Here is a 13683-nt window from a genome sequence, read left to right as displayed (position 1 = left end):
TTACATTTCCTGTCTCTGTTACTGTTATATGAATGAGCTTTTGACAACTTTTAGAGAGAGAGAGAGAGAGAGAGAGAGAGAGAGAGAGAGAGAGAGAGAGAGGCTCTCCCATTCTTACATGATTCAGCAATTTTTACCTCGGAAGCGTATATATAGATCAATTTACTTATGTAATATAATATGTATTTTAGGCTGAAATTTATGATCAATTTACGTATGTAATAAATTGTATTTTAGGCCGAAATTTATTTGATTGGTTCATATATTGAGGACGTATATTGTAGCATATATTCATAGCGAACAAAAAGGCATTTAGTAGTTTAGTCGATAATTTAACCTTTAAAAGTTAATTAATCCTGGCTTTTTCCCAATATTTACTTAATTACTTAATTGTTAAATGCTCGCGAACATAGTACTTATAAGTAGTTATAAGTACTTATTTACTTATAGATAGAAATGCTTCAATAATTCTCGGTTACCATGGTTACGACACTTTCAGACCACAAGCAATGTTTACGTTTGTAGTTTTAAAGTCAAATTTTTTCATTATTTCGAATATTATGCTAAAGAATACTGACAGATAATACAGGAAATTAACTAGATATTGTATATTTATTTTTTTATCATTTAAAAGAAATATAATTTGTATTAATAAAAGAAAATTATAAGTTTTTTTAAAATTAAAGTAAACTTATAAGTTCCGAAACTTGTGTAGTTGTGTCGTCTGCAGCACAAGAACTTGGCCAGATGTAAACACGTTACACGCCTAAGTATTGGTAAGAAGTTTTATATATTTAGATATGCAATTTCTCACTTAAAAATGTTATCTTTATAGTTATTATAAAGTATTGATTTATATGTTCGATATATATTATTTTTCGTTTCGCAAATATACAGTATTGACTTATCTTATGCTAGACTCTTAGAGGTGGCATATTTTGTCCCACTCGGCTTTAGTAAACGAAGTATATTTCTATTTAAAGGAAGCTGGAATACATTATAATTGCATATATTCTTAGTCTATACATTAGTTGAATTATAACACTTATCTGGATGACGTATGAAATCAACTTTTTTTTTCCATTTGGTTTACAACAGTTAGGCTGTGGTCATCATTTTACCTGTTAAGATAAAGTTCATTAGATTCAGAAAAGGCTCGGATATTGAGAGTCTTGTATGCTTATTTAATCCCTCCTATGGATGCCAGACTGTCTATCGAAGGAAGCCTAATGTACGTTGGTTTGGAACTACCCTTTTCCTGTGACAAGTCAGGGACAGTATAGTTAATGACCATACTGAGACAGGCTAGGCAAGACACAACTCTCTCTCTCTCTCTCTCTCTCTCTCTCTCTCTCTCTCTCTCTCTCTCCGAGACACAGCCCTTGCTAAAAGTTTTGGAACAATATGTATTTATATTAGGTTAGGAAGTAGCTCGATAATTTCGTGTCATAAACAGAATTTTAAGAGCCTTTGCATATTAGCGGCCAGTTCCTCCCGTGTATAAGAAAATGGACACCAGTTAACCTAACCCCCCTAATCTAACCTAACCTAACCTACAAGCCATGTCCTTACTTGCCTAACGGGGGCTAACATCCCTCTGCGATTGCCCTTACACTGCCGTATTCTAAGAAAGTCATCGTACATACAGGTGGCCACTGTTATACATACAACCTCATATTTTAAGATGATAAAACTGTGTTCAGTTGTTTATTTGCACATTTTGTAGTAGCTACTACAATGTTACAATTCCCCACTCTTAAATGTCTACTGTACTATGGTTACAAGTCCTTCAAATGCAGTTCTAGATTGTTTTATGTGACTCGGAAAACATGTTAGAATTGCAAAATATACTAGTTGTGAAGCGTATAGTCAGAAAGTTTTCTATTTTCAATGAATAATCATCACATGAATGATTTAATATACATTACAATACTATTTAGTTATATAAACACTACAATGGAGAGAGATATATGGCTGATAATTCTTTCAATATCTGCTGGAATAGCTTTTAGCAAGTTGCACCCACTTTTGTATATTAACCCTTTTACCCCCAAAGGATGTACTGATACGTTTCACAAAACTCATCCCTTTACCCCCAAGAGAATGAGACCAACCTGACCTCTCTATGACGAAAATTAAGGCCGTTAGAGCAATTTAAAAAAAGATATATACTGCAAAATGTGCTTGAAAAAAAATAACCCCTGGGGGTTAAGGGTTGGAAAGTTCCAAATAGCCCGGGGGTAAAAGGGTTAAGCGGATAACATTTATTTGAATTCCTTGAATACGCTATGATAAAAAATCTTATGCTGTTGATTAAAATAACCTTTTAAACTAGTATACCCAGCACTCTTGGAATGTATGTTTTAAACTTAATAGTACTTCTGTAAGCTGCTTTTGATTGTCTTGCTTGTGTGGTCAATTAGCCTATGTTATTGCTTATACCATTGCTATTCCTAAAATACTTTTCTTTTTTACAGGAGATCTAGATATTAATCTCTGGTACCGTCATTCAATTAGTATTTACTTATTTATTTCAAAACCTTGGTCTTCAACTGTCATGGATAGAGTTCTCTTGCTTGAGGGTACACTCGGGCACACTATTCTATTTTATTTTGATTCTTTTGGTTTTTTGAAGGTTATTTAGCGTATATGTGAAATCTATTTTAATATTGCCACTGTTTTTAAGGTATTTACTTTTAATTGTAGTTTATTTATTTCCTTATTTCCTTTCCTAACTGGGCTATTTTTCCATGTGTACCTTCCAGTTTCTTTCTACCTAAGCTGTCTAGCTTTTTTGACTTGACCTGTCTCCTCTTTTCAGTTTTTCGGATACTGGTCCTTTGACCATACCTTTATAGAAGCCACATGAAACTAAATAGACAATTCTAATTTTTTCTGGATAGGGTATTTAGACATTCTGTTTTGCCTAAGATCAATTTTAAATGTTGAAATTAATATTTGTTCATTTATTTTTAATTATGCAAATTTATATTTCCTTAGATGATGAATTAATAGAAATATCTTTTTCATTCCAGATGAAAACATAAGAGACAGAAAAAGAGGAACTGGAAGAATATGTCTGACTCCTTTGTTACTCATTGGACTTGTATTCAGATACTAAAGGTAAGAATGACTTGAATTTCAAAGTATCTTAGAATAGTTAATGTGTAGGCTTAAGTTTCTTTTATTTCTTGCTGTATATTTCTTCAAGTTACACCCACTTTTGTATATTAACCCTTTTACCCCTAAAGGACATACTGGTATGTTTCACAAAACTCATTCCTTTACCCCCATGGACGTACTGGTACGTCCTTGCAAAAACCTGCCATTTACATTTTTTATTTTGCAAATTTTGATAATTTTTTTGAAAATCTTCAGGCATTTTCCAAGAGAATGAGACCAACCTGACCTCTCTATGACAAAAATTAAGGCTGTTAGAGCAATTTAAAAAAAGATATACAGTACTGCAAAATGTGCTTGAAAAAAAAATAACCCCTGGGGTCAAGGGTTGGAAAGTTCCAAATAGCCCTTAGTGTTATCAGGTGTATGAGTACAGAAGAGAATATGTAAAGAATATGCCAGACTATTCAGTGTGTGTGTGTGTAGGGAAAAGGGAAAATGAACCGTAACTAGAGAGAAGGATCCAAAGTAGTACTGTCTGGCCAGTCAAAAGACCCCATAACACTCTAGCGGTAGTATCTCAACGGGTGGCTGGTGCCCTTGATGTGCTGTTTCTTGCTAGGGTTGATGATCATGGTGTTGCCAACGTAAACAATGTAACAGGGTAATTCTCTGAGGTGGTTGCCCATAAGGCGTTGAAAGGTGGCATCTTATTTTGAAGGCCAAAACAGCCATGATTAAAAGTATGTCCCTGTTGGGGTGATGATTGCCATCTTTTCTACATCCTATTTTGCATCCGGGACTTGGTAATATTATACAGTACCCTTTTAGGAGATTGATATTCAAGAATATTCTTGCTGTTTGAGCTGGTAAGTTATGTCAGTAACCTCAGATACAGGGTACCTGTCTGTTACTGTTTGAGCGTTAAGTCACCGCAGGAATGCCTTGTTCTGTCTCCTTTACAGACCCTGTGGAGGGGAGATGCCCAGTGGCTGATAGCTTTCTGGCAGATTCCTGCCTGCTCCATGTCATTGAATAATTGCCCTTCTGGCTAGTTTGTCTGGACCCAGCCATCTGAAGCCTGCTTCAACTGGGGGTCCTTGTGTAACAATATGACTTGGTGTGGGTTTTCATAGATCCGTGGAGTCCTGCTGTGGGTTGTCCTTGAATACTTTGGGAAAATCCTGAAGGGGCTAAGATATTTGTGGTTCCTGCAGGGAGCTTTTTGCTGCCCTTGGAGGGATGGGGGCTACAGGGGTATTTCTCTGAACGAGTTGCTGCCTCGACACATCTACCGCACCAGCATGTCTTTTATTATCAGAAAATCTGTTGAGTAATGCGAAGATGAGTTCACTACTGATGAAGTGTCCTCATGCAGTGATGAATTTCCAGCTGTATGTTTTACCCTGGAACTCTACCATATTTCTGGTTCCATTTGTCTTTAATGAGAAGCCATTTTTTGGTAGACATATGTAGGGTGTTGGGCTCGGTTCAGTCAAAGGATTCGGTTGGCTAGAACAAACGATTTGCCTTCGCCCATATCAACTAGGAATTCCGTCTTGGACATCTCATCAATACTGTACTAAAATGTAATGTCTTTTTCCATTTGCTGAAAGAAAGGCAATGGAAGGCAGACTTGTTTGTAAGATTTTCAATGATCAATCTATTCTGAAGACGTGTTTTATTTCTTTTATTCTACCTTGTTTTGACTTCTGTTCTCCTGTCTGGTCTTTAGCTGCTGATTCTCATCTTAATTTGTCTGACAGGAATTTACAGTCTATTAGATTTCTTATTCCTGATCTAGATATTAATCTTTGGTACCGACATTCAATTAGTTTATGCAAGTTGCATAAGATTTTTCATAATTCAGACTATTCTTTACACTCGGATATTCCAAGACCGTACCATCCTGTTCGTAACACTAGGTATGCAGTTGATTCTAATAGTCATGCCTTCTCCATCATAAGGCTCAGTACTACATAGTATTGTAGAAGTTTTATTCCAGCTGCGACCAAGTTGTGGAATGATCTTCCTAATTGGGTAGTTGAATCAGTAGAACTTCAAAAGTTCAAATTTGCAGCAAATGTTTTTGTTGAACAGGCTGACAGTCTCTTTATTGTTTTTATATGAAAGATATGTTTTAATATTGTTACTGTTTTCATATAGTTTGTTTATTTCCTTATTTCTCTTCTTCACTGGTCTATTTTTCCCTGTTGGAGCCCTTGGGCTTATAGCATCCTGCTTATCCAAGAAGGGTTGTAGCTTAGCTAGTAATAATGATAATTATAGTACCTGTATTTTGTAAGTCGTTTTCATGCTGACCATAGCGGGTTCATGTTTTGGTGACGAGCTTATCACTTAGACGCTGGGTAACGAATCTAACTGTGTCATTGAATAAGACATTGCATTCAGTGTGAAATGAGATGGCCGTATGATTCAACACAAGGTAGAATATAGGGGGATATTTCCCTAATCTGCTAGCCTAGCATATCACCGCTTTTCACTTAGGCTGGTTGAGTCCGGCTGTGTTGTACTCCTACTCGTCGCTTCACCTTGCCCAAAACTATTTTTGATTCTGTTCATATTTCCGTCTCTCAAATCTGGTTTCTCACAACGTGCTACTGTTTACACATTCTACTTATTGTTTTCATTCAAATTATGATTCATTTTGTTTTTCTCCTTTTTATGTTCCCAATCTTGTTGCAGGCAGGGTTCCACTACTCATTAAATGATAGCCCAAAACACACCTTTTATCACCAACATTCACAAATGTACTCAATATGCTCAACTCATCTTTCTACTTATATACTTTTCCCTCTTTTCTTAGGACTATCCATAATCACTTTTAACTTCACATATATCACTCCATCAAATACAGTACATGTGCCACACTCCTCACTTTATAATCTACTTTAGGTCCATCCACCACAATCATAGCTTCATTCTTCATTGTTTTATCCGGATTCAAACGCCACCAAATCTCCCTAACGCCCGTCTTGCTATCGTTGTTCCCTGGTGATTTCGCATCCTCCAAAGCTTTACAAATACAGAAAGTTCCTCAACTTACAGACTTAATAGGTTCCAAGCAGCTGTTTGTAATTCAAATGTTGTTAGATTTTGGCCTAGGGTAGGCTTAACCTGACTCCCATGCCTATAATTTCCAGCTACAAAAGTCATGTCAGCAACTTCAGATACAGGGTGCCTGTCTGTTACTGTTTGAGCGTTAAGTCACCGCAGGAATGCCTTGTGCTGTCTCCTTTACAGACCCTGTGGAGGGGAGATGCCCAGTGGCTGATAGCTTTCTGGCAGATTCCTGGCTGCTTCATGCCCTTCAATAAATACCAGGATTGGAAATGTTTTTATTACGTTATTTTTTTATCTTATTACAGTATAAAAACTCTTGATACATCACATCATCTGACATACATTTCAGTTGGATTTGTGTTCGTATCTGAATAGTTGTAAGTTAATTGGTTGTAAGTTGTGGACCTTTTGTATACAAGTCCCATTCATTTCATTCAATCTTGTCCATTCATTGCAATATTTCACTCTATATTCTCTCTATGTTCGTTATTATTATTATTACTAGCAAAGCTACAACCTTGGTTGGAAAAGCATGATGCTATAAGCACAAGGTCCCCAACAGGAAAAATATCCCAGTGAGGAAAGGAAATAAAGAAATAAACTATAGGAGAAGTAGTGAATGCAGAATATCAAATATCTTGATATCTAATATTTATATAGATCTCATTTGTAAACTATGAAGGAAGACTTATGTAAGCCTGATCAATATAAAAAAACATTCACTGCAAATTGAACTGAGGTTTAGCCAACCCATTTGCTCTTGGATTATAAGGAATTGTTGACATGCTGAAGTATGCATTCTTGCAACATATTCTCAAATGATTTTCCCAAAAACTCTGCACCATTATAGGTAAGCATTTTCATTGGGTTGTGCACACACTGGCTTTTGATAATAGCCATGAACTGAATCGAACTTCATAAACACTTTCCTCCTGTGCACACTATATATAAATACTGTACTAATACAATATACGTTTGAAACCTGTCTTTCACAGTCGCCTTCATTCACCTCTCTTTAATCAATACGCATCAAAAACTTCCATCCGTCTTTCACACATACAATTAGACTATATTATATCATGGACTTTGACCTGGTGTAAACGCACCCCTTTTTTTGTAAGTCTTGACAATGCTGCTTTGGAAAATGACATGGTCTCTGATAGATACGGTAGTAGTGTTTTCACTCAAAGCTGTTTTAAACTACCAGCCTTAACATCCCTAAATCATCTTTCAGACTAAGCGATTGTCTTTCTAATGACACACCATATACTATATACATTCTACTTCATACTTTTGTCTTAACAGCAATGCACTGTTTACATTCTACTTCATGATAATCTTTCCGACAACATACTATACACATTCTACTTCTTGATCGTCTTATCAACAACATTCTTTATACATTCTGCTTCTCATTTTTATTCAAATTATGACTCAAATTAATTTTCTCAACTTCTTATATTACCATTTTCATTGTCAAAATTAACGGGGCATTAAATGATCACCCGAAACATACCTTTCATCATGAACATTCACAAGTATTACAGTTCTAGTCCCCCCTTACCTATCACCTTCCTGTATACTTCTTCATCTTTTCCATGGCACGTCCACAGTCACCTGTAACAGCCCTCTTTGGTCTTCCACATTTATCATTCAGTCCGATTCTTGCGCCATAAGCTTCGTTTTATAATCTACTATAGACTCGTCTACATAAAACACATCTTGATTATTCCCTTTTATACCCAGATTCCTACTCCACCAGCTTCTTACTTGCCATGCAATGATCGTCTCCTGTTTATTTCATAATCTGTATAGCATATGCTTAAGCTTCATATAACTAGTTTTCTTTTAAGATTCCTATTCTTAACTTGCAAGTACAGTAAGTGCTTATACACTCGCCCAGCCTTACTTCAATAATTTCTTATACTTGATGCAATATAATTCTGTTTGTATTCAGAAATTTATGCCCCAATAATATATCATACTTAACATTCACTTCAGATCTTTGCCGACTGTACCATGCTGTATGTAGTACTTGGTATGCAGCTAGTTCCAATAGTCTTGCCTTTTCCATCTTAAGGTTCAATACTATTCAGGAAGTTTTATTCCAGCTGTAACCAGATTGTGGAATAATCTCCAGAAGTTCAAATTTGCAGGAAATATTTAATGTTTTTACTGATCGTAAGGTATTTCTCCATTCGTACTCTTTCTGAGTAACATAGTTGAGGTTTATAACCTAATAGGCTTGTGTGTGTTATGCAATGGTTGTAGATGTTGATATTCAGGATAATGGGAACATTCTAAGGGTTCAAAGGATCTAGTTAATGGCTAGCATTAGCTGAAGAAAGTATCTGGAAAATGCTGTACCATACAAAAGGATTCTCTCTGGAAAGTATCCAGAAGGTAAATGTACTAAATTGTTAATCTCAGGCAATATTAAATTAAAAGAATTAGGGTAGAGATGCAAATGTTTATAGGGGATATGTTTTCTCAATTCTCTCTAAAAGGTTAGTGAATGATCAGCTTAGCATTCACCTATTATATGGGTCCTTATCATCTTCTGTCGTGTTTTTGATAAAGTCAAAAGTAGTTATTAGTGCCTTCGCATCTTGGCAAAGTGTTTGCTGTACATTTTATGGTTATGATGCTCAGTTTCAAGGTCTTCTTTTAGGTAAATAGTGCATACGCTTTTCCAGTGTCATCAATCACTTAAAGTAACTCAAGTCAAGCTACCCTTCACCTCTAAACTTTCTTTTTTACCTATTAAGCCAGTAGCACCAGTATCCCTTTGACTTTGGGCTTGTTTGGCTTATATTGCAATCGCTGTAAACAGGATTGTATGATGTCATTATTGAGCATGGCCTTTGGATTTTCCTGCTGGGTCCATAAATGGTATTTGCATAATAGTTTTATCATGATGCTGAACTCCAAGGTTAAAATGCTGAGGGGTTTAGCACATGTAAGCCGGTTAAGTATTGAAATAATTCATTCTATTTAGATTAGTTTGTGTTTGATTTTCCCGATACTAGGCAGGATGCCAAGTACTCTGTGCAATTTCCCCAAGATTTCTTATACTTCAGAGGGGTTTAGAACATGAAAGCTTATTAAGTATTGAAATAATTCAGTCTATTTAAACTAGTGTATGTTTTCTTCTGATTTTTCCATTTTCTAATTAATGCTAAATATTCTCTCTCTAATGTCACTTGCCTTGTACAATTTCTGCCAGATTTCATATAATTCTGTCATATGAAATGAAGAATGAATAAATCAAATTAATGATAAATAATTAGGGATGAAAAATGTTTGCTTTTTTTTTTTTTGGTACAGAATTTTCTATACAGTAACTAATGAATGTAGTACTGGTGTTTATTGAACATTTAAAAAAAAGATTTATAAGCATGCAAATGTATTTGTAGTTTTTTTTTTTTTTTTTTAGAAATCTTGCATAGATTAGTCTTCAATATACATCATCATTTCCTATGCCTATTGACGCAAAGGGGCTCGGTTAGATTTCGGCAGTCATCTCTATTTTCAACTTTTAAATCGATACTTCTTCATTCATTATCTCCTACTTCACACTTCATAGTCCTCAGCCATGTAGGTCTGGGACTTCAAACTGTACTAGTGCCTTGTGAAACCCAGCTAAACATTGGTGAACTAATCTCTCTTGGGGGAGTGCAAAGAGCATGCCCAAACCATTTCCATATACCGCTCATCATGATCTCAGTATTTACTTATTTATTTCAAAACCGTAGTCTTCAACTGTCATGGATAGAGTTCTCTTGCTTGAGGGTACACTCGGGCACACTATTCTATTTTATTTTGATTCTTTTGGTTTTTTGAAGGTTTTTTAGGGTATATGAGAAATTTATTTTAATATTGCCACTGTTTTTAAGGTATTTACTTTTAATTGTAGTTTATTTATTTCCTTATTTCCTTTCCTAACTGGGCTTTTTTTTCATGTTTACCTTCCAGTTTCTTTTACCTAAGCTGTCTAGCTTCTTTGACTTGACCTGTCTCCTCTTTTCAGTTCTTCGGATACTGGTCCTTTGACCATACCTTTATAGAAGCCACATGAAACAAAATAGACAATTCAATTTTTTTCTGGGTATTTAACATTCTGTTATGCCTAAGATCAATTTTAAATGTTGAAATTAATCTTTATTTATTTTTAATTATGCAAATTTATATTTCCTTAGATGATGAATTAATAGAAATATCTTTTTCATTTCAGCTGATGCTCCGCGGTCATCTAAGGCACCGGAGGAAACAGCGGGGCCTACTGTCACAATCGCTCGCCATTCATTCCTATTTCTAGCACGCTCTCTTGCCTCTCTCACATCTATCCTCCTATCACCCAGAGCTTTCTTCACTCTATCCATTCACCCAAACCTTGGCCTTCCTCTTGTACTTCTCCCATCAACTCTTGCATTCATCACCTTCTTTAGCAGACAGCCATTTTCCATTCTCTCAACATGGCCAAACCACCTCAACACATTCATATCCATTCTAGCTGCTAACTCATTTCTTACACCCGTTCTCACCCTCACCACTTCGTTCGTAACCCTATCTACTCGAGATACACCAGCCATACTCCTTAGACACTTCTTCTCAAACACATTCAATTTCTGTCTCTCCATCACTTTCATTCCCCACAACTCCGATCCATACATCACATTTGGTACAATAACTTTTTAAATATTTAACTTAGCCGGTGAATATATAATAGCTGCTACTCAGCGGCTCGACAGAAAACACACTCAAAAACTCGCGAGCGATCGCTATGAAGGTTGCGGGTGTGCCCACCAGCGCCTCTATCGGCCAAATACCACTCTTGCATGTAAACAAACCCTTCAATTCTTCTCTGTCGACGTTGACGACAAGACGTATCATTACTCGCTGTAGAACCTGGAGTTTTCTCAACATATTTGGTGAAGTACTTCATTTTGGTTTGAGCTTTCGCAGTACAGGTGTTTTATCTTCAACTTAAATCTTGAACTCGTTTTTGGATAGATTTAATTTTTGATGACTTTGGATTGTTTTTTGGACTTTCCTTGACTTTTAAATGGCCGACCCTTCCCTTAGTACGGAAGTGTGTTTAGGCTTTTAGCAATATCTTATCACGTTATAAATTAATTATAGATTTTCCTCTATATATTTTATATCTCACCCGCCTTTATTAGGCCTCTTCGATTAGCTTTCCATTTATAATAAACATCAAGATAAATTTTAATGATTTGTTTATATGCGACCTTTCCTGAGAGTAGGCGGTCCTAACTTGGAAACCGAAGTTAAGCAACGTTGAGCCCTTTCAATCGTAAATAGCTTTTATAGAGCTAATGATTTAAAACTTATTAAATGAATATTTTTTAATAGATATTTTATGAAAGATTTTCTTTGAATAGTCTTCGTACTGTTTCAAAGATGAACTAACGTTTAGTTTATTTATGCTACGCAGTTTGCGCTCTATCGTTACGATAGAGAGAGAGAGTATCACGGTTTCACTTTGCAGAAAGAGTAAATCGATTTTGACGTTTTGTTCATTCTTCTTTCAAAGCTTAAATGTTTTAAATTCTATTTTAAAGGAACTTTTTAATTAAAAAACCTTTCAGTTTTTTCCTTTGGTCAAATAACCTGTTTTTTGACGAAACGTAAGTGGGCTCTTCTCTTCGGTGCGAAATCAAGAGAGAGAGAGAGAGATAGAGACGGAGGGAGAGAGAGGAGAGAAAACGTTCCGATCTTTATCTCGTCCCAAGCGGGTAACGTTCTCGAGTTACTCTCGTCCCAAGCGGGTAACGTTCTCGAGTTACTCTCGTCCCTAGTCTCTGTACGGGGAGAAAGGATAAAACGTTTTTAGTTTTTAATTCTCGTCCCAAGGCACTGTACGGTGAGAGATTGAAAACATAGTTTTGAATGAACTAGTGTTTAGTCTCTTCCCCAGCCACTGATCTTTTTATCTTAAAATATGTTTACTGTTTTTTTGCTGGTATTAATGTGCTTACATTATACGACTGATTTTGCAATCATAACCTTTTGATGAGGGTAGAATTGCGTGCTTCAGGTAGAAATCAGTTTTATTCATACCTAATTGAATTGTTAAAAAATTTGATTTCAGTGAAATAAGTGCAAAACAGAAAATCGTAGTGATAAAGTGATATTGCGCAAAGTGTTATCAGTGTTGCGACCGAGGGTTCGTCTGTTCGTGCCTGTCGTTCGCCTAGTCCGGGACCTCTTGCAAGCTCCCAAGCCCAGGGGAGAAGTAATGTCGTGCGACTTATGGGTTCGAGAGGCCTTGATCAGCGAACAGACGTTCCCTCTATGGTATCAGGCGTATCTCACCAAGATCACCCCTACCATAAGGCAAGAGAGACTATTTTCTCCTCGTCATCCGAAGGCTTTTCGCATAAGAAACCGTGGAACAAGGTTTCGAGGCCCTTTAAGCGAAAGTCAGTCCTTTCAGGACAGGTCCAGCGTCCTGGTTTTAACTATTAGGACAGCTCTGACCCTATGCAGTCATCGGAAGACTGCTCGCCGCCTAAACAAAAGCGTAACACAGACTCCGAGAGTCTTTTTGTAGGCAAGGTTTTGCAGTCACAGACGTTACCCTCGTCTCTTACCGCAACCATTCCCGTTGATCCTAAATGGGTTGTACAGCAAGACATGCAGAATAAGCTTGCCTCCCTTATGGAAGACTATTCTGCCGATAAGTCCGTTGAGCCTAGCCGTTTATCTCATCGAGATCCTGGCCTTCAGCCACCCAAACGTTCCTTTGTGCGTCCTGTTGACGTTGGCGTAGCCAAGTCACGTCAGTCAGGTTGTTTAGAACCACACTCGATGCGGTCTCGTGTGGTTTTTCAGCCGCATTTGGACGTTAGGCCACTTGCTGATGCTCCTTTTGACGTTCAGGACGTTCGCCAACCATCGGAGTTGACTTGTTTTGATGCTGAGCGTCAACCTCCGCATTCTAGAGGAGTTTTGACTGCTCAGACTAGGCGGTCAAAGCAGTCTCGAGTGGACGCTGTGCGTCCTCACGCACCTGTTGTTGTTGACAGTTCACAGACTGTCAAGCAGTTACATGACGTTGCGTCCTGGTCCGCTACTAATGCACCAGTGCGTGTGGACTCTGCTTGTAAAGCATTGCCACCACGGTAGGTCTCTCCCTTGCTTGAGACTCGGCTATTGTCGGACAAGGTTCCTTCAGATGAGGAAGTTGCTGTTCCCCCTCCTACTGATATTCCCTTGAGGACTCTGTCAGATGGAGAGGAGCCTAAAGCTGCTTAGCCCTCTTTGGACTTTAAATAAATCATACTGATTTTTAAGGATCTCTGTCCGGATCTTTTTGTAACTGCTGCTCCTCGTTCGCCTAAACGTCAGAGTTTACACTAGGCCTAGCTACTTCGAAGCCGTTGTTTTTTAAGCTAGTGCTCTCTCGCTCTTCTAAGAGAGCTTTACGTTTGCTAAGCGACTGGTTTATCACCA

General features: G+C 37.1%; 1 long non-coding RNA gene across 1 annotated transcript; it reads left to right on the top strand.

Annotated features, from left to right (window-relative positions):
• Positions 1-726: 726 nt before the first annotated feature.
• LOC137637433 (uncharacterized) lies at positions 727-10915 on the top strand. The gene is made up of 3 exons (XR_011043626.1): positions 727-776; positions 3036-3123; positions 10439-10915. It is a non-coding gene; the product is annotated as an uncharacterized lncRNA (long non-coding RNA).
• The last annotated feature ends 2768 nt before the right edge of the window (positions 10916-13683 follow it).

Source organism: Palaemon carinicauda, unplaced genomic scaffold (assembly GCF_036898095.1).
Source record: "Palaemon carinicauda isolate YSFRI2023 unplaced genomic scaffold, ASM3689809v2 scaffold732, whole genome shotgun sequence".
Lineage (NCBI taxonomy): Eukaryota > Metazoa > Arthropoda > Malacostraca > Decapoda > Palaemonidae > Palaemon > Palaemon carinicauda.
Note: the sequence above shows the minus strand (reverse complement) of the source record. Positions and strands in the feature narration are given on the sequence as shown.